This window comes from Eretmochelys imbricata, chromosome 6, assembly GCF_965152235.1.
Source record: "Eretmochelys imbricata isolate rEreImb1 chromosome 6, rEreImb1.hap1, whole genome shotgun sequence".
Taxonomy (NCBI): Eukaryota; Metazoa; Chordata; order Testudines; family Cheloniidae; genus Eretmochelys; species Eretmochelys imbricata.
Window position 1 is genome coordinate 71,970,540 of NC_135577.1, and position 24,108 is coordinate 71,994,647.

Sequence of the window (24,108 nt, forward strand, 5' to 3'; positions counted from 1 at the left end):
TCTATCTCGGGAACAAGGGGCATAAGAGCCTACCTCAGACTCCAAGGAGAACACCTGACCCTGGTGGTGCTCTACCAGGAAGTGCCAAGGTCCTGGAGTGTCTCTTCAGAGATGCTGGCACTGGAGATAGCATGCTGGGTTTATCCCTGGACTGCACTGGGAGAGAAAGTGCTGGATGCTCCAAAGATAGTATCGAGGGCAGATTTTGTCTCTGAGGTAAGTCTGGCTGGGGCCTAAGGAACCACCATTCTAGCTTGCTTCCTGGGCCACCAGAGAGTCTGGCACCGAGAGGCAGAGTAGTTTCCATGCTGTTGCATAGGCCTCGGTGTCATCAGTACCAAGAAATTTTCCTGCTACTGTTGTTGCATTGAAGGAGTTGGCATTGCAATGGGGGTTGGTCTCAATGAAGGTCTTGGCTCCTTTAATGAATGGTGGGCTGATTTTTTCTTGGCACTAGAGGGGGTCAGGGCTGACTTGTAGAAACAATGTCCAGAGGGGCAGTCCTCCCTGATGCTGAAGTACTTGGTGCTCACCCACAGTGGGAAGGTTCAGAAGGTGGATGCAAGGTTGCCTCCATGAAGATGTGATGCAGTCTCACCTCTTTGTCTGTTTTTGTCTGGGGTTTGAAATCCCTGAAGATCTGGCAGCAGTCTCGAATGTGACACTCACTGAGGCACTTCAGGCAGGTGGAATGAGGGTCACTCGTCAGCATAGATTGTTTGCAGCCCGCACAGGGCTTACCCAGTACTGTGCGTCGGTACCCTGAGAATAAGAGGAACCCAACACTCAAAAAAAAAATAACCATGAAAACCTACATTAATTTAACAATAACGAATAGCACTAACCTAACTATTTAAAGAAAGAAAGATCATTTCCCTGTAATGGGAGAAACTTAAAGTGGCAAGCTCATTCTCTCTGACTACAGATCATGGGTTGTAAGAAGGAACTGAGAGGGTGGGAGGTTTAGGGTGGCTCTTCCCTTTATACCATTGTGCAGCACCATGAGGCAGCTGAGGGTGCATATGCCGCCGTGATAGGTACCTCTAAGGGAAAGATCTCTGACTCTGGTGCATTGGATGCGCACACACACCTGAAGTGGAATGGATATGTGCCATCACTTGACAAAGAACTAATATTTGTTATTGAAGTTGAGTTGGTTAGTTGTGGTTGGTCAGATTAATCAATGCCATTGTTTCGGTTCCCTAACTGAATGAATGTGCAAACTTTTCCAGCATGATCACTCAGAAGCGTGAATCTGAACACCCACACAAACAAATTCACTTTCTGTAGAAGTTCAGGCCAGTAAAACTCAATCACATGACTGTTCCCAAACACAACAGGGTCACAAGGACAGTCAAAGGAAATAAAGTGAAACTGAATATTGGCAGGTTATTTTTTTGGAGGGTCAGTATTAGCCCAGCTGTAGCTGGAGAAGTGGAAGCTGAGTTTCAGTCTGTACTATAGATTTTGCAGTGGGATTCCTTTTCCCAGGGGTGGGCTGGGGGATCTCTTTTTATCCCAGGTGGAGTCTTGACAAACTCTAATTCTTTCCTGCTATAATCCTCCCAGTTGAGATCCCAGATTAACAGGGAAACCAGCCTCCCAGCAGGGCAGTCTGGCCAGGAATCCTTTCTTCTCCTGAAACTGCTGCTATTAGTGTCACGGGGTGACATGACTCTTCCTTTTTCTCTCTCTCACTCTATGCCACACTCAGCTCCTGCCACGCAGGAAGGGTCAGAGGAATCAAACCCAGATATCTTCCCGGTAGTTGTACAGGGTATGATATCAGGGTGCTGGGACAGACAGCACGCCTTTTGCACTAATTACTCTTTATGACATGGTTACAGTATGTTGGTAATTCTTCCACTGATTAACAAAATGTACCTAGCTCGTTCTTCTCACCTAGCACTTCTGAGCTTTTAATCTGGCCTCTCTCTTACCTGAGTTGCAGAAGCTCGTTCATTATTCAAGTTGTTTCAAGGAAGCAGGCAGGAGAATTAAAAAAAGGAGGTAAAAAATTGTTTTCTGAAGCTCAGAGGGGTTTATTTAAGCCTGTTTTACCCACAAATCCTTCCTCCATGTGGATCATTTTTGATACCAGCTCCCCCCTCCCTCAGACATGCAATGCTTTTGTAAAGCTAATCAGAGCAACTCTTTCCAGGGCTTCCTGGGGCTCCAAGGCTGCTGGGTTATGAAGACCCATGAGTTCATTGTTTAAATTAAGTTCTTCTATATGGAAACACCACTGGTATCCCATATGGTCTCGGCAAACCCGCCATCCACTTCTCACCTAAATTAAATTTCACTAATTGAATTAGTTACCATTTTATCAGCTGCCGCTTTGCAGTAGTTTGCTAACCCCTAGGGGCTCAGACCACGCTTGGTAAAGAGCTTCTTCCATCCCACTCTCTCATTTATCATAGTGACAATGCACAGCATTGGGAAAAGGAGGGGGGTGGAGAATATTCTACCCTTCACAAGCATCCCAGCCATCTCTGAGCATCCTAATGATTGACCTCTGTTAGAAAAGCAGCCCTGTGCTGACCTCAGGCTGCTGAAAGGAAGCATTCTCCCCTTTGTAAAAATCCCACTGAGCCCGAAGAATGGGGTGTGCTGAAAGCAGGAGCGTCAGAAGGGAAGCCCAGCAGTCAGCCAGGGATTTCCTATGTGATTTCAGATTCCATATGCCAAGGGGCTAATAGCAACAGGCCTAGGCTCAGGGGATAATGTCCCCTCTCCTGCTTGCAGTCTCAAAGCGAGAGGAGAGCACGTGGAAAGAGGCTGCTTAAAATAGGTCTGCCAGCATCTGGCAGCAGAGCATGAAGCACGTCACCTGCTTCAGTCCTGTTCCTTTTTCAGAAAGGCACTGAAGGCTTCACAATTGTTGCATCCCTGCTTTTGTAATAGTGAAACACTGGGGCCTCATCACATCAGATGTTGTGACTGATGCATCAGGCGACGCAACATAGCAACAGGTGTTTCTCCACTGCAGGAAGAAACAAGTATACTATGAGGCCACAGCAGTCTGGTTCCTAGCTTCAGTGAAGTAATCAATAATAATTCAGAATGCTTTGCCCTTCTGTAGTGCTTTCATATGGGGATCTCAAAACACTGTACAAATATTAACAAACTAAGCCTCACAATAGCCCTGCAAAGTAGTTATGTGTTACTATCCCCTTTCTTACAGGTGGGGAAACTGAGGCAAAGAAAAAGTAAGTGAGATGGTCAAGGTCACATAGCAAAGCTGTGAACTAGAACCCAGGAAAATGCTTTCTAAGACTCCTAATGCTTAACAAAACCCAAAACAGCTCTGCAGAAAAGGATTCTTCTATTACAACATGATCTTGGACCTCTGATGCATAAAGATGACTACTATACACATTTCTACCGTATATTCTGAAACTGGGCAGTGAGGTCTGCACAGTGAATGACAGAAGGCCAAATCCAGGAAAAATGATGCTACTACAGAATTCAACATATATAGCATCTTTCATTACAGAAGGCTCCAAAGCAGTTTAGAAAGCATATAATTGAAAACAAACAAACACAAATTATTAAAAAATAGTCAGAGTTGAGTACTTGTTTCGGTGGAACCTAGCTGGCGCCCAAAACATTATGCCTCCTTGACAAAAATTCTATACTTTTAAATATCTGAAAATGAACAATTTCAAGGACTCAGCCAGTCCCTACTGCCACATCAGCCCACTTAATTTACATCACCCAACCAACCTTACTTAACATCACGCCCTAAAATGTGCAGAAATATATGCAGAGGTCAAAATAACAAATGACTAGGGGATTATTAGAAATGACTCCCTTGGAGAGGAAATGGGATTTTATAATCTCCTAGTCATTTACTATTTTGACTTGCGTGTATATTTCTGCAAATTTTGCCTGGTTTTCTGCTATAGATTTAAAAAAACACTATACATATCCTGACATCTTCTCCCCTTTTTTAGTATAAATTATCTTTAATAGGAATCAGGCCTAGGCCCTCTGATGGTGAGATTACAGTAATGGAAGCATGAGATGATGAAAGACTGAACAAGAGCCCTGGCAGTCTGAAAAGGCTGACTCTTTTAAATACTATTGGCTATTATGTAGTTAAAAGTGGTAAGACTTCAGTATGGTATAGATCAGGGGTCAGCAACCTATGGCATGCATACCAAAGGCGGCATATGAGATGATTTTGAGTGGCACTCACACTGCCTGGGTCCTGGCCACCGGTCCCAGGTGCTCTGCTGCCATCCTGGGGTCTGCAGCCACCCACAGCTGTGACCCACTGGCCCCAGCCTGGGACAATGAGGGGTGCAGACAGGGGCAAGAAGGGGGCGCAGCTCAGCACCCCTCCTTAAAAATTGTTCCAGCGTCACTGTACTGGGATATTTTTAAGTCCCAATTTGCTGCTTACATCACTATCATGTCACGTGGAACAGCACATTGCGTTTGACGTTGTGTGTGCCGTCTGTGGCAATTTTTTTCCCCACTGTAAGTTCAGGGGTACGTCTGACAACATGTCAGCTCCTAAGAAAGCAAAGTTAGATGTCCGTTCATTTCACTTCACAGCAACATTTGGTGGCTAAGTCGTGACAAGGTTTTGGTGCGCTTTGTAAACTGTTTTGATGCAATCAAGGCCTGTTTGTCGGAAAAAGGACAAAACTACCCCGAACTGGATGATGACAAATGGCTATGTAAGCTCATGTTTCTAACTGACATCACCGTTCACCTAAACGAACTCAACCTCCGTCTCCAGAGTGCAGGGCAAACGGTTCTGGGTCTTTATGAAACCTGGAAGGCATTTGTTGTAAAACTAGCAGTTTTTTCCCAGGATATCCGAACTTCGACTTTCTGCTACTTCCAACACATAAAAGAGCTATTGACACTTTGCACTGTCAGTGTCGATGAGATTGGAATGTACATGCAAGAACTGGAATCAGAATTTTCTGACAAATTTCAAGATTTCCAGCGATTTAGCCCAATGCTATCTTTTCTAATTAAACCTGAAAAGTTCAACGAAAGCAACTTGGATTTGTCTGTATTTCAGTGGATGGGTGTTGAAGATTTCAGAATGCAGCTCATTCAGTTAAAAAGCTCAGAATTGTGGGCATCAACCTTAGGGGATCTGCAGAGTGCACTTAAAGCTACTGAGAGAGATCATGGGGCCTCTATTCTGACCTGCTGGATGTCCCGGCCAGTGAAATTTAACTGTCTGAAGAAAATTGTGTTTGCAATGCTTTCAGCATTTGGATCCACATACCTGTGTGAAGAGGTATTTTCACATATGAAATCTGTCCTCTGTCCCTCTCAGAGCCAGTTAACAACTGATCACTCAGAAGCCTGTGTCCAGCTTAAACTATCCAAATACATACCAGACATTGGAAAACTCAGCAGGGAAAAGCTTGGGCAAGGATCACACTAAACTGATAAGATCTGCATTTTAATTTAAGTTTAAATGAAGCTTCTTAAACATTTTAAAAACCTTATTTACTTTACATACAACAATAGTTTAGTTATATATTATAGAGAGAGACCTTCTAAAAATGTTAATATATATTACTGGCATGCAAAACCTTAAATTAGAGTGAATAAATGAAGACTTGGCACATCACTTCTGAAAGGTTGCTGACCCCTGGTATAGATGGATGGGTCCGGAGAGAGAACCAAGTCAAAACTGAGAGGCTGTGAGATGGAGGTGTTACCTTCTATGATGGATAGTGAGGAAGGGTTGGAGGGGAAGATCAAAAGCTCAGTTTTGGCCAAGTTGAGCTTAAATTGCCAGCTGGACATCCGTGGAGAGAGGTCAGAAAGGAAGGCCAAGATGAGGCATTGGACAAAGGGACTAAGGTCTTGCAGTTGTCTAGCAGCTACTTTAATCAGTTCTAATTTCTGAGGTGAGGCTGACAGGCCCATTAAATACCACTTCTGTGTGCATCTACAGCTTCCCAGGCCCCTGGAGAATGATGTAAGTGATTGGTAGTGTCCCTCAGTAAGGTGCTCACCACTCAATACTGTCTGGTACATAGTGTGCAATTAGTTTAAATTTTATGAAACATATGAGCAATTTCTGGGCATCTAAGGCACACCTTGTCCAGGCCTTTACTATTTATTAGTGGTACAAGTGGCTTGTTTACAAGTTTGAAATTAACAAGTCTGCAAATATCTTGTGACTCTCTTCCAAGCCCATGTACTTGCAAACATCTCTTTATATTTTAGCATAGTTGGTCTTGGCATCTGAAGGCAACCTGGAACAACATGATATGGACATCCAGTAACCTTTGTGTAATTGGAGTAGCACCCTACTGAGACTATAGATGCTGGCAACTGCTGACATGGGTACAGATTGAGCAGTTTAAAATGCCAGTACTGGAGACGTGATCAATAGAGATTTGGACCCTCCAAAGCATCTTCCTCTGCTTTACCCAGCAGCCATGTTGAATCTTTTCTGTAGCTCCTAAAGAGTTTACTTGGCCTCCTGAGGATAATTTGGGTAAGAATTTACTCCAAAATTTGATCACACAGGGGAACCACATCAGTTCTGATACATTTTTTTATGTGGCAGTATTTCCAATAGAGGTTTGACTTGTTCTCAGTCTGTACTCACCCCATCCTTACCAATAACATGCCTTAAGAACTCTAGTTAGTTTGTTGTATCATATATTTTTCTCTATTTCTTAATAGTTGCTTACCTACAGAACTTGTTTTAACCCTACATGATATTCTGTCTCTGAATTCTCGTGGACTAAAATGACATCCATATAAACTTCTACTCCTTCCACCAGGCCTTACAGCTTCCTTTTTCCTGGGGAGCTTTGATACTGAGTTTGAGGCAATGAAAGCAGTATCTTCTGCATGGAATCAAAAGCACTGTTAGTCTGGCAATCTCAGGGTGGAGTGGAATTTTCCAGAATCCGCTAGCTCCATCTAGTGCAGAGAATGTTTTTACACCAGCTAACATGGAGATTATGGGTTGGATTCACCAGCCTGTTAAATCTACTTTGTGCCGCTCTGGTTGGAGCAGATTTAAAGCGAGCATAACAGGCTACCTGGGGATTCCATCAGGTGGTGTAGGAAGGGTCAGTGTATTGGTTCCAACACCACTCCCCACTCCTGGTTTTGGTGTAGGGTGCATGGCTGGGCAAAACAGGTTGTGGTCAGAGAACCATCATGTCTTTCTGATCCATGGTTTTGGGGCCTTCATCAACCAGTGATAAAAGAGTCCTGAGGCCTCAGGGTCAGGGAGCTGGATTAAGGCTGTCAAGTGATTAAAAAAATTAATCGCGCTTAATCGCACTATTAATTGCACTGTTAAACAACAATAGAATACCATTTTAAAAATATTTTTGGATGTTTACTACATTTTCAAATATATTAATTTCAGTTACAACACAGAATACAAAGTGAACAGTGCTCACTTTATATTTATTTTTATTACAAATGTTTGCACTGTAAAAAAGAAAATAAATGGTATTTTTCAATTCACCTAATATAAGTACTATAGTGCAATCTCTTTATCATGAAAGTTGAACTTACAAATGTAGAATTATGTACAAAAAACCTGCATTCAAAAATAAAACAATGTAAAACTTTAGAATCTACAAGTCCACTCAGTCCTACTTCTTGGTCAGCCAATCACTCAGACAAACAAGGCTGGTTGCAATTTGCAGGAGATAATGTTGCCCACTTCTTGTTTACAATGTCACCTGAAAGTGAGAACAGGCATTCGCATGGTACTGTTGTAGCTGGTGTTGCAAGATATTTACGTGCCAGATGCGCTAAAGATTCATAAATCCCTTCATGCTTCAACCACCATTCCAGAGGACATGCTTCCATGCTGATGATGGGTTCTGCTTATAAAGATCCAAAGCAGTGCGGACTGACACATGTTCATTTTCATCATCTGAGTCAGATGCCACCAGCAGAAGGTTGATTTTCTTTTTTGGTGGTTTGGATTCTGTAGTTTCCGCATCAGAGTGTTGCTCTTTTAAGACTTCTAAAAGCATGCTCCACACCTCGTACCTTGAGATTCTTAAACCTTGCGTCGAGTGCTGTAGCTATTTTTAGAACTCTCACATTGGTACCTTCTTTGCATTTTGTCAAATCTGCTGTGAAGGTGTTCTTAAAATGAACATGTGCTGGGTCATCATCTGAGACTGCTATAACATGAAATATATGCAGAATGCAGGTAAAACAGAGCAGGAGACATACAATTCTCTCCCCAAGGAGTTCAGTCACAAATTTAATTGATGCATTATATTTTTAATGAGCAGCATCAGCATGGAAGCATGTCCTCTGGAATGGTGGCCGAAGCATGAAAGGGCAAATGAATGTTTTGCATATCTGGCATGTAAATACCTTGCAACGCAGGCTACAAAGGTGCCATGCAAATGCCTGTTCTCACTTTCAGGTGACATTATAAATAAGAAGCAGGCAGCAGTATCTCCTGTCAATGTAAACAAACTTGTTTGTCTTAGCAATTGGCAGAATAAGAAGTAGGACTGAGTGGACTTGTAGGCTCTAAAGTTTTACACTGTTTTGTTTTTGAGAGCAGTTATGTAACCAAAAAAAAATCTGCATTTGTAAATTACACTTTCATGATAAAGAGATTGCACTTCAGTACTTGTATGAAGTGAACTGAAAAATACTATTTCTTTTGTTTATCATTTTTACAGTACATATATTTGTAATAAAAAATAATAATATAAAGTGAGCACTGTGCACTTTGTATTCTGTGTTGTAGTTGAAATCAATATTGAAAATGTAGGAAAACATCCAAAAAAATTCATAAATTTCAGTTGGTATTGTATTGTTATAAGTGCGATTAATCGCAATTAATTTTTTAAATCAGGATTAATTTTTCTGAGTTAATCGTGTGAGTTAACTGCAATTAATTGACAGCCCTAAGCTAGACACATCCTCTGGACTTGCACTGAGCACCATCCAGCCAGTCCAGTGAATCTGGGCCTATGTCTTCCACAAGAGGAAGAATATGCCTTTACTGCTTCATGGAGTCTCTTTAGGTCTATAGAGACACAGCTGTGTCCTTTTTCTTTTTGTAACAAGCATCAAAGAGCACAACCCTGTTGGTTTAGTAATGTCCTCACTTACACCATTCTCTTTGGGAAGCAGAGGGATTGAGACCCTCTGGGGTAGGCTGAGAACATCAGGTACTGTCCCCTCTGTCATTAGAATCTCTCCTCCCTGGTTCTTCTTTTAGCAAGCCATTTTCACCAAACACTCTCCTATCATTCTCTAAGCATTTAATGCAGATTATCTCAATGGTTCAGTCTAGCAGTGGTTCCATTAATGACAAAGGGGTCAAACACATACTATTTTCCTTTGTAACTAGTCTGGGGTTTGAACTGATTTAGGCAACTTATCTGTCCCCCTGAGAGCTACTGAACCCCACCATGGGCTGTTTCAATTTAAGGCTAGGGTTCATGGCCTTCAATGTCTTTTAACAGACCACAATCACCTCTACACTTGTATCAGCTTTAAATTTTGCAACAGTGTTGAAGATTTGGAAAATAGCAGACCAAGCCTATTGATGAATGCTGCTTTGGCCAAAGATCTTTGGAAGCAAACTTTTTTTCAAGCTTCCCTGGGTTATCTCTCTGATTCCATTACTTCAACCAACTCACTCCCAATGTCCTGCACATATCTTCAATGGCTGGGTAAGTCAAAGAATCATAGAATATCAGGGTTGGAAGGGACCTCAGGAGGTCATCTAGTCCAACTCCCTGCTCAAAGCAGGACCGATCCCCAATTAAATCATCCCAGCCAGGGCTTTGTCAAGCCTGACCTTAAAAACTTCTAAGGAAGGAGATTCCACCACCTCATATCTGTCCTGTGTGCTCCCCTGCCACATATCCACCCAGGGAACTCGGTACTTTCCTGGAAGGCAGTGACTCTGAAAAGGATCACTGTAGATAACCACCCAATCATGAGCTTCAAGTGTGAGGCTGTAGTAAAAAGGGCTAACATGGTCCTTGGAGGTATAAACAGGAGAAAATTAAATAGGAGTAGGGAGGTGGTATTACTTTTGTATACAGCATTGAGGAGAACAGTACTGGAATAGCATCCAGTTCTGGTGTTCACACCTGAAACAAGATGTTGCCAAATTAGAAGGGACTTAGGAAAGAGCTACGAGAATGATTAATCTTCTGGGAACCTGCCTTACAGTGAGACACTTAAGGAGCTCAACTTATTTAGCTTATTGAAGAAGTTAGCAGGTGACTGGATTCTGGTCTGCAAGAACCTACCCAAGAAGAAAATATCTGATACTGGTGAGTTCTTTAGGTTAGCAGACAAAAGTATAAGAAGATCCAGTGGCTAGAGATTGAAGTAGGAGAAATTCAAAGTGGAAATAAGAGACAAGTTTTAACAGTGAGAGAGAGATTAACCATTGGGACAGTTTACCAAGTGGTGTGGTGGATTGTCCATCACTTCCAGTTTTTAAATCAAGATGGGATGTCTTTCAAAAAGACACATTGTAGTTGAACCACAAGTAGCTGAGGTCAGTTTTGGCATTGCTGGATAAAACTCACTGGCCTGTGTTGCAGGAGCTCAGACTAAATGACCGTAATGGTTCCTTCTAGCCTTAATATCTCTGAATCTGTGACTGCTCTGATTGTTCATGCAGGGATCTTTGTGAGTATTTTCTCTGGGATCCCTTTGGTAATGGCATTATCATGTGTCTGCTACATTCCTTTTGGAGTGAAATACTTATCAACCTTTTTAAGGACAATGTTGTGGTGATTATTATCCCTGTATTCAACAAAGGCATATTTTCATCTTCAGTCCTTATTGCATAAATTAATCAGTGGATTATAACCACTGTCTGCATTCAATTTTGTTGCAGTTCAAAATCTGGTGAGCTGCTCCTTCCACTCAAGCCATTCCAGGGGTTTAACAAACCAAAAGTGTTGTGGAGAGTGTATCTGTGGCATTTTCTTTTCTCTCTTATTTATATTTGATCAAAATAAATCAGTTTCTGACACCATACCATGTAACCATGTTAAAGAATCAGAGTTGCTTTCTTCAAACACTGAATAAGAAATTGTATATAGAATAAAGAAAAGGATAATCTCCATACCTATTCTGTCTCTGCTTTGTTGTAGAGTCTCTCCCTAGACTCTGCCCCAATCCCCCTCCTGCCTGGCTTCATTCTATAGATTTAAAGAAACAGTACACATATCACAAGAGCAAAGATGAAAGTTACAGGAAGGGGAAAGATTTCAGAGTAGCAGCCGTGTTAGTCTGTATTCGCAAAAAGAAAAGGAGGACTTATGGCACCTTAGAGACTAACCAATTTATTTGAGCATAAGCTTTCGTGAGCTACAGCTCACTTGCATCCGATGAAGTGAGCTGTAGCTCACGAAAGCTTATGCTCAGATAAATTGGTTCATCTCTAAGGTGCCACTAGTACTCCTTTTCTTTTTAGGAAGGGGAAAGTTACAGGAATGGCAAATATGATATTGCACAATAACCATTAACTAACACAGACATCCCCTCAAGCAGCAGAGGGAAAAAACATTCATTGACCTTTTTGGTACAAAATAATTAAGAAAAGGTTGTGTGATTTGAACAAATACTATTTCCCTTGCCTCTGGTATGAATATAGGACACATTTACTGGAATATCTCGGACTCAGGCTAAAAGGAGGGGATTAAAGAGGGGCTTTCCTCCACACATGCTGGAATAGACAGACGTCAAGTGTCTTTGCATTGTGCAACACATGATTTCTGTAACTTTAATTGAAATGTGTCATTGGGTGGGTGGGGGGGGGCATGTTGAGGTCCACTGTTTAGAGAACGTCCAGTTCCTGAAGCACTTAACTGAAGTATTCATAATCAAGGGTGGGGGAGGGGTTGGTAGTGCCATTTCTCAAGAACACCCATTTGGAACATGTTAAACTGTTGCAATATGGGATGGATAAACATGGAGCTAAGGGCTGGGTGGAGAGCAAAAGCGACATTTGTTTCTTCTGCATGATACATTTGCCTCTTGTCCATGTCCCCTTGTTCCTGGCACAAAAGTTGATGTGATGGGATAAGATGAGTTCTTTATAAATCAGATCACACACTGAACATAAGAACGATTATTTTAATTGGGGGAAAAAGTCGACATTTTACCTGTGGGCTGGTTCCTTGTCCATCACTGATTCCGCTCCTCAAACTAGTTTTCATGGCATCAGGCTGAATGCTGATCATTTCAATCTGCTGTGTTTTCCAGTACTGCCAGTCCCAAACATTTAAAAAGAAGGAATTAGACCTAAAAAAATCATGAGATTAAAAATAATGAGATTTTTTAAAAAACAGTAAAATCAGTCATATTTTTTAAACCTGCCTTCTAAAACTTTAGGAGGAAGTCATGTGTCCCCAGTTTGCCTTTGATCATTTCAAGTCCCAAATACAACCTTAAATGCACACACAAAAATGCCAGCCTCATCCCTTACTGCTTGGCGGGAGGGACTTGACTTAGCCTCTCATATCCCCTGCTTCTGCCATTCTGTCCCTCTCATCTGCCCCTATTTCCCTGCAGTATCTTACCCCCTCCCATTCTTCATCTGCTGTTCTATTCCACTGTGCTCCTCTCTCCTTCTACTCCCTACATTCTCCTGTAGCCTTCCATTTTCCTGCTGATCTGCAAATTCTCCTGTAGTCCCATTCTCCTGTGCCCCACATTCATTTGAAACTCCTTCAGTCTGCCTTATGTTTCTCATATCACCATCTCCTCATAGTTCCCTTTGCAGTTCCCTAACAATACAACAAGAGGGGTGGCCATCTTCAGTTAGGGCAGCCTGACTTCTCTCGTTTTGAAAACAATGGGAGATGGTGGCCATCTTTATTGGGCCAGCCTCACTTTCACACTCAAAAGCTGGAAGACAATGGCCTGTGACTTCAGACTTATTGAAAGTCATTGGAAACAGTGGCCACGTTGACCTAGGGCAATATTTGTGTGTTTGATGGCAGAAATCAGGAGATCATGAGAAACTTAAAAAAAAACCCCATAATATTGTGAGACTTGCAAGAAAATTATAGACGTTGTCAGCTCAGGTTTTCACACACAAAATGAGCAAAACATTTATTTTTTCAGGCTAAGAGACATATTTCAGAATAAGGTAAAGAACAAACCAAGTAAAATCTCCATGACAGTGAGAGAGCACGAAGTGATTCCCCCTCTCTAACATTCTGCATCTGCATTGAATCACAAAAATTGTAAAAAGAAAAGGAGTACTTGTGGCACCTTAGAGACTAACCAATTTATTTGAGCATAAGCTTTCGTGAGCTACAGCTCACTTCATCGTATGCATCCGATGAAGTGAGCTGTAGCTCACGAAAGCTTATGGTCAAATAAATTGGTTAGTCTCTAAGGTGCCACAAGTCCTCCTTTTCTTTTTGCGAATACAGACTAACACGGCTGTTACTCTGAAACAAAAGTTGTAGCCGTCTCTGCATCAAGTAGGGAGACTTCTGTACATTTAAAGGTGCAGTACACAAAAACCAGAATGACAACTTCTTCTGTTGGCTATATACCATAGTTACATACACCACACCAGCCTTGTCTACATACAAACGCTGTACCCCTTTAACTAGTACCACCCGTTTTACTGTGGATGCAGTTATTTCTGTATAAAGCTGACTTATATTGGTATAGTTATACCTGTATGGGAAGGTAATAACTAGAGATGTGTGGGAACTGGAATTTCCATCCATTCCATGCCAGGTGGAGAGCCTGGAAGCCAGACAGGCTGGCTTCCCACCAGGTGGGCAGCCTGGCAGCCTGCCATCCTTCCTGCCTGGTTTCCATTGAAAGTTTTGAAGAGTTGTCACATTCCTGGAGAACCTTTTGATTCCACTGAATCAGCAATTTCCAGCAGCAATCTGTTCCATTAGGAAATTCTCAACCAGCTTCAATAATAAATAACCTTATACTGACACCATTGCATTCACCCTAGGGGTTACACTGATATAACTAGTTCAGTAGAAAAATCACACACCCCCTAACCAAAATAGATGAACTGTTACAAAACCTGTGTGCACACAAAGCTATAGTCAGAGCATATCTTCATCTTCGTAAGAAGAGCCAGCACCCATCCATAGCATAATAATAAAAGTATAATAGCATCCTCAGTTATTTCTTGACAAATTATGACTTTTAACATAAAATTAGACCCTTAAAATGTTAACATCTGAAACGCATTTACATCTCAGTTACCAAAACCACCCATTTCAGACAGAAGTGGAATCAGAATTAAACCATGAAAATCTGAACACATGTAAACTTTGGGGGATGGGGAGCATTGAGGTAGAGCTGAACCTGGATCTGAATTCCACAATTAGAACTTCTCTCTGTATGGGCTAAGCCTGAACCCCATATCCAAACACTCTCCAATTCTCATGGTGCGGAGACCCAATCCAAATGGATATTTTGCAGCTCATGCCTTATAGGGAATAGAATGGAGAACTGGCTGTGAGAGAGCTCATGGCTATTCCAGCCTCCACCTCTCCCAGCAGGGGGTCAACGTAAGGAATGAAGGAACTGTGGTAAGAGGTATGCTCACAACTGCTAGAGTCATCAACAATTTGTATTTATATAAAGTGCATTCATACCACAACTCAGGCAGTGGTACAATCAGTCATTGTAGAATTAACAGCATGTGTGTGGACTCTATGCACTTCCAGCAGGAGTCACTGCAAGGAAGAGTGTAGGAGCACAGTTAATGAGGAAGCTAACCTCCAGGCCTAACCTAGTATATGAGCATTGGCTGTGGGGGTATTTGTGACTATTCCAGCCCCTGACCTGGAAGGATGTGTATTAAGTAAGTTACAGCCATAGGAGTGACTGTCCTTCTCCCACTAGGGATCACTGTAGAGGGAAGTGTATAAATGATGGCAGTAGGGAAGCTCACAGCCCAGCCAGTCCTAATCTCTACCTCTTTTTAGGGAATGGAATAGAAGCTTCAGAAATCCCTGAACTATGGAAACTTAAAAGGGCATTGTGGGGTGATGAGCAGTTTTCTTTATGGTAATTTTCCCCAGTGAAAACTGTAACAAAATGTAATTTATGTATGTGTGTGAAAGGGTTGTGAGAACTCCTTTATCTCTGGAGTGGAACATGGCGATCCCACTGAGATGAATATATAGCTGTCATTTCAGGTCTTCTGATACTGGCACCTGGTCCATGGTAAATCTTCTTTGTGGTGCCATTATCTTTGAGTTCCTGAAATCGTTTGTTTGATTGAACTGCAGCAGAGGCATTTTGTCATCCTTACCAACTGCCAACAACAATAAAATGTAAACAAATACCATTCCTGTAAATCAGCATTTAATTAGTTTACTGGAAAGAGCTGAGAGAGATGTAGCCTAGAAACAAGGTTTAAAAGAAGGATTCTATCGCAGAGTGGCTCAACCAATTCCTGGTTTTATAAATGGACTGATGAGCACATTGGAAAGATGGATGGAGGATTTGCTTAGTGAACAACCTGCATTGTACCTTGGGCTTGATCCAGTGCCCACTGAAGTCAATGGGAGTCTTTCCATTGATTTGAATGGACAGTAGATCAGGCCCCTTGCACTTGAAGTGAAACCTTTCAATGTTTCTGTAAGTTTATTTCAAATACAAAGTTAACTATGGCTCAGACAGACCAAAACATGGGGTGCCCGATCTCCTGTGTAATGTTTGTCAATTGAAAGTCTCCTTCAGTATGTTAAGCAATATGTTTGCCTTGGGAGAGACAAGATTCACAACTAAGCACCCACTTCAAGTCCTTCTGGAAGCAAATTCTGTATCTCTTCTAATCTGATCATTTCAACTGAGAAACCAGGACCAGATCAAAGCCATAGTATAATTATTTAAACAGCTTTTTAGCAAGAGACCACCTTGAACTGGAGCTGAAAGCATGACATAGACAGATCAAAACTGTTTGCACTGCAGTCCCATTTCATGATGTGGGCTTGAGACTTGATTCCACCAAACCTGATTCCATTGAATTTACTAATTAACATTAGTATTTGTTTTTAAAATGTTTCAGTTCACCCTTAAAAAGACCTTGTCCTAGCTAGTTTCACTGGTTGAGAAGGATGGCCTTGTAGCTAATGTGACTGGGGCTAGATTCTCAGCTGGAGTAAGTGGCATTAAAGGTGGGCAGGAACTGCATTTTTTTTTATCTTGCCGGGAATCCATGGTTTTGAAATTTTCCCCATTCTTAAATGGGGTGTAAACAAAACACTTGGAAACTTCCTGTGAAACAAAATTTTGGAAAAAAAATGTTTTGGGTCAATGAATATGTTTTGTTCCAATACAACTGAAATGTTTCATTCCAATCTCAACTTTTTATATTCTATAATAGAAAAAGATCTGAAATGAAGAGTCATTTTGAAGCAGAAAACTGACATGGTCCACACCAAAAAAGGTTGAAACAGAATATTTTGACCATATAGAAATGTGTTTTTTTTTCAATTGTTCTTTCTAAATAAACTGTTGTTGAAATTGACATGTTTTTGCAAAATGTTTCACGTTTGACAAATTGGCATTTCCCAAAGAAATATGTTCTGTGGCTAAATTTCCTATTAGCTCTAATTGGGATAACTCCACTGACTTCAATGGATAGCGATTTATACCAGCTGAGAATCTGACCCATGTCTGGAAGTCTGCAGAGCTGGGTTCTATGCCAGATAGGATTACAGATGTGCTGTGTGGCTCTGGGCACTTCACTATGCCTTAGATCTGATCTGTACTGTTAGGACAATTTACCTGTTTGATCTAATCTAGCTATGCATTTATAATGTACACAACAGTGTGGTATGTAGGCACTGCTGTAGTATCTGATAATATTTACCTACTGCATGGGATGGGGGTTGCCTACAGCATAGGGCAAAACTTGATGTTTGCAAAGCACCATGGTCCAGATCCTCAAAGGTATTCAGACACCTAACTCCCTATTGGCGTTTTGGAGGCTCCTCCCATTGGAGTTAGGCACCTAAATACCTTTGAGGATTTTTACCCAAGCTCCTCAGATGGAAGGTGCTACAGAAGTGTAAAGTATCACTGAATGAGATCTGTGTTTCCCTCCCACAGCTTCTCCTACATGTGACACCAAGAGCAGAGGGCAGAGAGAAGCTGCTGGAAAGTGCAAACGCCTGCAGAAAGAGAGACTGATGTTACTCGGAGGAGGCTTAATTTATCACAGCCTGGTACATGTTATCAAACAATCTTGATGATGTTTGACAACACGGTTGACCTCCCCCTCCTCCACCTCCACATGCACTGAAGTGGGGAAACAACATGGAGTCTTTCACTGGAAGTGCTGTTTACAAAATACTGAATTTTCTTTCCAAAATTCCACAGCAAGAGGCAGTCAGCAGCTTTAGCACATGCCAGCATGAACTGGAGCATTTCCTAGGCTGACTTGCTTTCAGTAGAATAAACATAGAGGTTAGATACTTAAGTATTTTATATATCCAAATCTATCATAACCGTAGTAGTAAAATAACACAGCTGTGCCTGGCCGAGAGCTGAAGGACTGTGGATACTAAGAGTAATTAAACGGGGTTAAGTAGTTGTATCTTAGAGCTGTTGGTTTCCTGGATCCTAGGACAGGGCCAATGTAGCCAGTTTGTCTTGGTTTTGGAACTTACTGACTGCTGAACTCTAATATGCAGTGTTGTGGTAGCCCTGCTGATCTAATAAAAGATATTATCTCACCCACCTGGTTGCAGTCTACTATGGCAGAGATAATAATGCAGTCATAGCATTGGAGGTTATTGGATGCAGCTGTCCTGTAGTGTAGCCGATGGAATTGTATTTCAGTCTTAGAGGCTCCTGGATGCTGTGCTATTACATAGCGGAGGTAACACAGCTCAGTCTTATTACCATAGAGCCCTACATGCTGTGATGTAATAGACAGCTTGAGTCGGCTCTCACTTTCACTGGTCTTGTGCAAGTGTAACTCGACTGACCTCAGTGAAGTTGCTCCTCATTTACACTGTGGTGTGCAGGAGCAGAAGCAGCTGTGTCTCAGTGAAGGGTGCTGAATGCTCTTCTTTAATATCCCAGAGATTCTGTGATGTATCACGTCTCAATGTCACAGGCAGGTGCTGTATAGGCCTGGGGCAACGCTTATAGCATGGCCTTCCATTATCTTCCCTGAAGACTGTACACAGTGAGGGAGGAAAGGGAACCAGTTTCACAGCTGTCTGGCACACAGCGCCAAGCTCCTCAGTTTGATCAGAGATACTGGTGTACTCACCCCTTGTCTTTATGTCAATTTTCATTAATTATTTTTATAGCAAGGAAAGGGGGGGGAAAACCTCACAATTACATAATATGCACAGACTACAATGATCAAGAGCAGCAATATAGCATTTTATTACCCTAGCACATGCAGCTATTTGTGTCTTACCCACTGAATCAAAGGGCCTGATTCTCCTCTTGCTAACCCCAGTTTCATACAGTGATGGCAATGGAGTTACTCCTGATTTCCACCAGTTTAGGTGGAAGATGTATCAGGACCAGGGATCCTATCACTATGTTTGTTAGAAATCTTATGCCTTGTTCTCCTCTTACTTATATCAGTTTAACACCAGAGCAACCCCATTGACATTAATGGAATTGCGCCCAGTTTATGCAAGTATTAGAGAGGGAAGAAACAGGCCACTTTAGTTCAAGATTCTTCTGTGCCATATCACAATACATTGAGTGTCATTTGGTTTGGAGCATGGGAGGAGTTTCCCCAAATTCCCTCTTGCCGTGATAGTGGAAGGGAGTTTGTTACAACAGACTATCAGCTTTTTATGGAGGCCTTCAGGTTTGCCAGGAAGCAGAGAATTTTTGCCAGCCAATGCTACTCCCCCTAAAAACCTAGTTTCTCTGTGGCTGCTGTGAGATGTTTGTGATGCCATGCTATGTTCTAAGCATCCCGTTAGTCATTTGTGGTCCAGTTTTCAAAACTGGGTGCCTAAATGGACACCGAGTTGTCTAAATCGGGCTGCCATGCACTCATTTAGATACCTCAGGGTACCTTGACACAGCAGCAAAAAAAAACGTGTGGCAGCAAGTCTCAGGGTATGTCTACACTACGGAATAAGGTCAAATTTATAGAAGTCGTTTTTTTAGAAATCGGTTTTATATATTCGAGTGTGTGTGTCCTCACAGAAAATGCTCTAAGTGCATTAAGTGCATTAACTCGGTGGAGCGCTTCCACAGTACCGAGGCTAGAGTCGACTTCCGGAGCGTTGCACTGTGGGTAGCTATCCCACAGTTCCCGCAGTCTCCGCTGCCCATTGGAATTCTGGGTTGAGATCCCAATGCCTGATGGGGCTAAAACATTGTCGCGGGTGGTTCTGGGTACATATCGTCAGGCCCCCGTTCCCTCCCTCCCTCCGTGAAAGCAAGGGCAGACAATCGTTTTGCACCTTTTTTCCTGAGTTACCTGTGCAGACGCCATACCACGGCAAGCATGGAGCCCGCTCAGGTAACCGTCACCCTATGACTCCTGGGTGCTGGCAGACGCGGTACGGCATTGCTACACAGTAGCAGCAACCCCTTGCCTTGTGGCAGCAGACGGTACAGTACGACTGGTAGCCGTCATTGTCATGTCCGAGGTGCTCCTGGCCACGTTGGCTGGGAGCGCCTGGACAGACATGGGCGCAGGGACTAAATTTGGAGTGACTTGACCAGGTCATTCTCTTTAGTCCTGCAGTCAGTCCTATTGAACCGTCTTATGGTGAGCAGGCAGGCGATACGGATTGCTAGCAGTCATACTGTACCATCTTCTGCCGGGCAGGCAAGAGATGAGGATTGCTAGCAGTCATATTGTACCATCTTCTGCCTGGCAGGCAAGAGATGAGGATGGCTAGCAGTCGTACTGTACCATCTTCTGCCGAGCAGCCATGAGATGTGGATGGCATGCAGTCCTTCTGCACCGTCTGCTGCCAGCCAAAGATGTAAAAGATAGATGGAGTGGATCAAAACAAGAAATAGACCAGATTTGTTCTGTATTCATTTGCTTCACCCCCCTCCCCCGTCTAGGGGACTCATTCTTCTAGGTCACACTGCAGTCACTCACAGAGAAGGTGCAGCGAGGTAAATCTAGCCATGTATCAATCAGAGGCCAGGCTAACCTTCCTGTTCCAATAAGAACGATAACTTAGGTGCACCATTTCCTATTGGAACCCTCCATGAAGTCCTGCCTGAAATACTCCTTGATGTAAAGACACCCCCTTTGTTGATTTTAGCTCCCTGAAGCCAACCCTGTAAGCCGTGTCCTCAGTCACCCCTCCCTGCGTCAGAGCAACGGCAAACAAGCGGGCATCTGTGAGTGCTGTCCAGAGCAGTCACAATGGAGCACTCTGATGGGGCTAAAACATTGTCACGGGTGGTTCTGGGTACGTATCGTCAGGCCCCCGTTCCCTCCCTCCCTCCGTGAAAGCAAGGGCAGACAATTGTTTCGCACCTTTTTTCCTGAGTTACCTGTGCAGACGCCATACCACGGCAAGCATGGAGCCCGCTCAGGTAACCGTCACCCTATGACTCCTGGGTGCTGGCAGATGTGGTATGGCTTTGCTACACAGTAGCAGCAACCCATTGCCTTCTGGCAGCAGACGGTACAGTACGACTGGTAGTTGTCCTCGTCATGTCCGAGGTGCTCCTGGCCACGTCGGCTGGGAGCGCCTGGGCAGACATGGGCGCAGGGACTAAATTTGGAGTGACTTGACCAGGTCATTCTCTTTAGTCCTGCAGTCAGTCCTATTGAACCGTCTTATGGTGAGCAGGCAGGCGATACGGATTGCTAGCAGTCGTATTGTACCATCTTCTGCCTGGCAGGCAAGAGATGAGGATGGCTAGCAGTCGTACTGTACCATCTTCTGCCGAGCAGCCATGAGATGTGGATGGCATGCAGTCCTTCTGCACCGTCTGCTGCCAGCCAAAGATGTAAAAGATAGATGGAGTGGATCAAAACAAGAAATAGACCAGATTTGTTTTGTACTCATTTGCTTCCCCCCCTCCCCTGTCTGGGGGACTCATTCCTCTAGGTCACACTGCAGTCACTCACAGAGAAGGTGCAGCGAGGTAAATCTAGCCATGTATCAATCAGAGGCCAGGCTAACCTCCTTGTTCCAATAAGAACAATAACTTAGGTGCACCATTTCCTATTGGAACCCTCCGTGAAGTCCTGCCTGAAATACTCCTTGATGTAAAGACACCCCCTTTGTTGATTTTAGCTCCCTGAAGCCAACCCTGTAAGCCGTGTCGTCAGTCGCCTCTCCCTCCATCAGAGCAACGGCAAACAATCGTTCCGCGCCTTTTTTCTGTGCGGACGCCATACCAAGGCAAGCATGGAGGCCGCTCAGCTCACTTTGGCAATTAGGAGCACATTAAACACCACATGCATTATCCAGCAGTATATGCAGCACTGGAGCCTGGCAAAGCGATACCGGGCGAGGAGGCGACATCAGCGCGGTTACGTGAGTGATCAGGACATGGACACAGATTTCTCTGAAAGCATGGGCCCTGCCAATGGATGCATCATGGTGCTAATGGGGCAGGTTCATGCTGTGGAATGCCGATTCTGGGCTCGGGAAACAAGCACAGACTGGTGGGACCGCATAGTGTTGCAGGTCTGGGACGATTCCCAGTGGCTGCGAAACTTTCGCATGCATAAGGGCACTTTCATGGAACTTTGTGACTTGCTTTTCCCTGCCCTGAAGCACATGAATACCAAGATGAGAGCAGCCTTCACAGTTGAGAAGCGAGTGGCGATAGCCCTGTGGAAGCTTGCAATGCCAGACAGCTACCGGTCAGTTGGGAATCAATTTGGAGTGGGCAAATCTGCTGTGGGGGCTGCTGTGATGCAAGTAGCCCACGCAATCAAAGATCTGCTGATATCAAGGGTAGCGACCCTGGGAAATGTGCAGGTCATAGTGGATGGCTTTGCTGCAATGGGATTCCCTAACTGTGTTGGGGCCATAGACAGAACCCATATCCCTATCTTGGCACCGGCGCACCAAGCCACCGAGTACATAAACCGCAAGGGGTACTTTTCGATAGTGCTGCAAGCTCTGGTGGATCACAAGGGACGTTTCACCAACATCAACGTGGGATGGCCGGGAAAGGTACATGACGCTCGCATCTTCAGGAACTCTGGTCTGTTTCAAAAGCTGCAGGAAGGGACTTTATTCCCAGACCAGAAAATAACTGTTGGGGATGTTGAAATGCCTATATGTATCCTTGGGGACCCAGCCTACCCCTTAATGCCATGGCTCATGAAGCCGTACACAGGCAGCCTGGACAGTAGTCAGGAGCTGTTCAACTACAGGCTGAGCAAGTGCAGAATGGTGGTAGAATGTGCATTTGGACGTTTAAAGGCACGCTGGCGCAGTTTACTGACTCGCTTAGACCTCAGCGAAACCAATATTCCCACTGTTATTACTGCTTTCTGTGTGCTCCACAATATCTGTGAGAGTAAGGGGGAGACGTTTATGGCGGGGTGGGAGGTTGAGGCAAATCGCCTGGCTGCTGGTTACGCGCAGCCAGACACCAGGGCGGTTAGAAGAGCACAGGAGGGCGTGGTACGCATCAGAGAAGCTTTGAAAACCAGTTTCATGACTGGCCAGGCTACGGTGTGAAAGTTCTGTTTGTTTCTCCTTGATGAAACCTCCCGCCCCTTGGTTCACTCTACTTCCCTGTAAGCTAACCACCCGTCCCTCCTCCCGTCAATCACCACTTACAGAGGCAATAAAGTCTTTGTTGCTTCACATTCATGCATTCTTTATTCATTCATCACACAAATAGGGGGATGACTACCAAGGTAGCCCAGGAGGAGTGGTGGAGGAGGGAAGGAAAATGCCACACAGCACTTTAAGCACAGCACTTTAAAAGTTTACAACTTTAAAATTTATTGAATGACAGCCTTCTTTTTTTTGGGCAATCCTCTGTGGTGGGGTGGCTGGTTGGCCGGAGGCCCCCCCACCCGCGTTCTTGGGTGTCTGGGTGTGGAGGCTATGGAACTTGGGGAGGAGGGTGGTTGGTTACACAGGGGCTGTAGTAGCAGTCTGTGCTCCAGCTGCCTTTGCTGCAGCTCAACCATACACTGGATCATACTGGTTTGGTCCGCCAGCAGCCTCAGCATTGAATCCTGCCTCCTCTCATCATGCTGCCGCCACATTTGAGCTTCAGCCCTCTCTTCAGCCCACTACTTACTCTCTTCAGCCCGCCACTTACTCTCTTCAGCCCGCCACCTCTCCTCCCGGTCATTTTGTGCTTTCCTGCACTCTGACATTATTTGCCTCCACGCATTCGTCTGTGCTCTGTCAGTGTGGGAGGACAGCATGAGCTCGGAGAACATTTCATTACGAGTGCGTTTTTTTTTCTTTCTAAGCTTCACTAGCCTCTGGGAAGGAGAAGATCCAGTGATCATTGAAACACATGCAGCTGGTGGAGAAAAAAAAGGGACAGCGGTATTTAAAAAGACACATTTTATAAAACAGTGGCTACACTCTTTCAGGGTAATCCTTGCTGTTAACATTACATACATAGCACATGTGCTTTCGTTACAAGGTCGCATTTTGCCTCCCCCTACCGCGTGGCTACCCCCTCAACCCTCCCCCCTCCCTGTGGCTAACAGCGGGGAACATTTCTGTTTAGCCACAGGCAAACAGCCCAGCAGGAATGGGCTCCTCTGAGTATCCCCTGAAGAAAAGCACTCTATTTCAACCAGGTGACCATGAATTATATCTCACTCTCCTGAGGATAACACAGAGAGATAAAGAACGGATGTTGTTTGAATGCCAGCAAACATACACTGCAATGCTTTGTTCTACAATGATTCCCGAGTACGTGTTACTGGCCTGGAGTGGTAAAGTGTCTTACCATGAAGGACACAATAAGGCTGCCCTCCCCAGAAACCTTTTGCAAAGGCTTTAGGAGTACATCTAGGAGAACCGTGAATGCCAGGGCAAAGTAGTCCTTTCACATGCTTGCTTTTAAACCATGTATAGTATTTTAAAAGGTACACTCACCAGAGGTCCCTTCTCCGCCTGCTGGGTCCAGGAGGCAGCCTTGGGTGGGTTCGGGGGGTACTGGCTCCAGGTCCAGGGTGAGAAACAG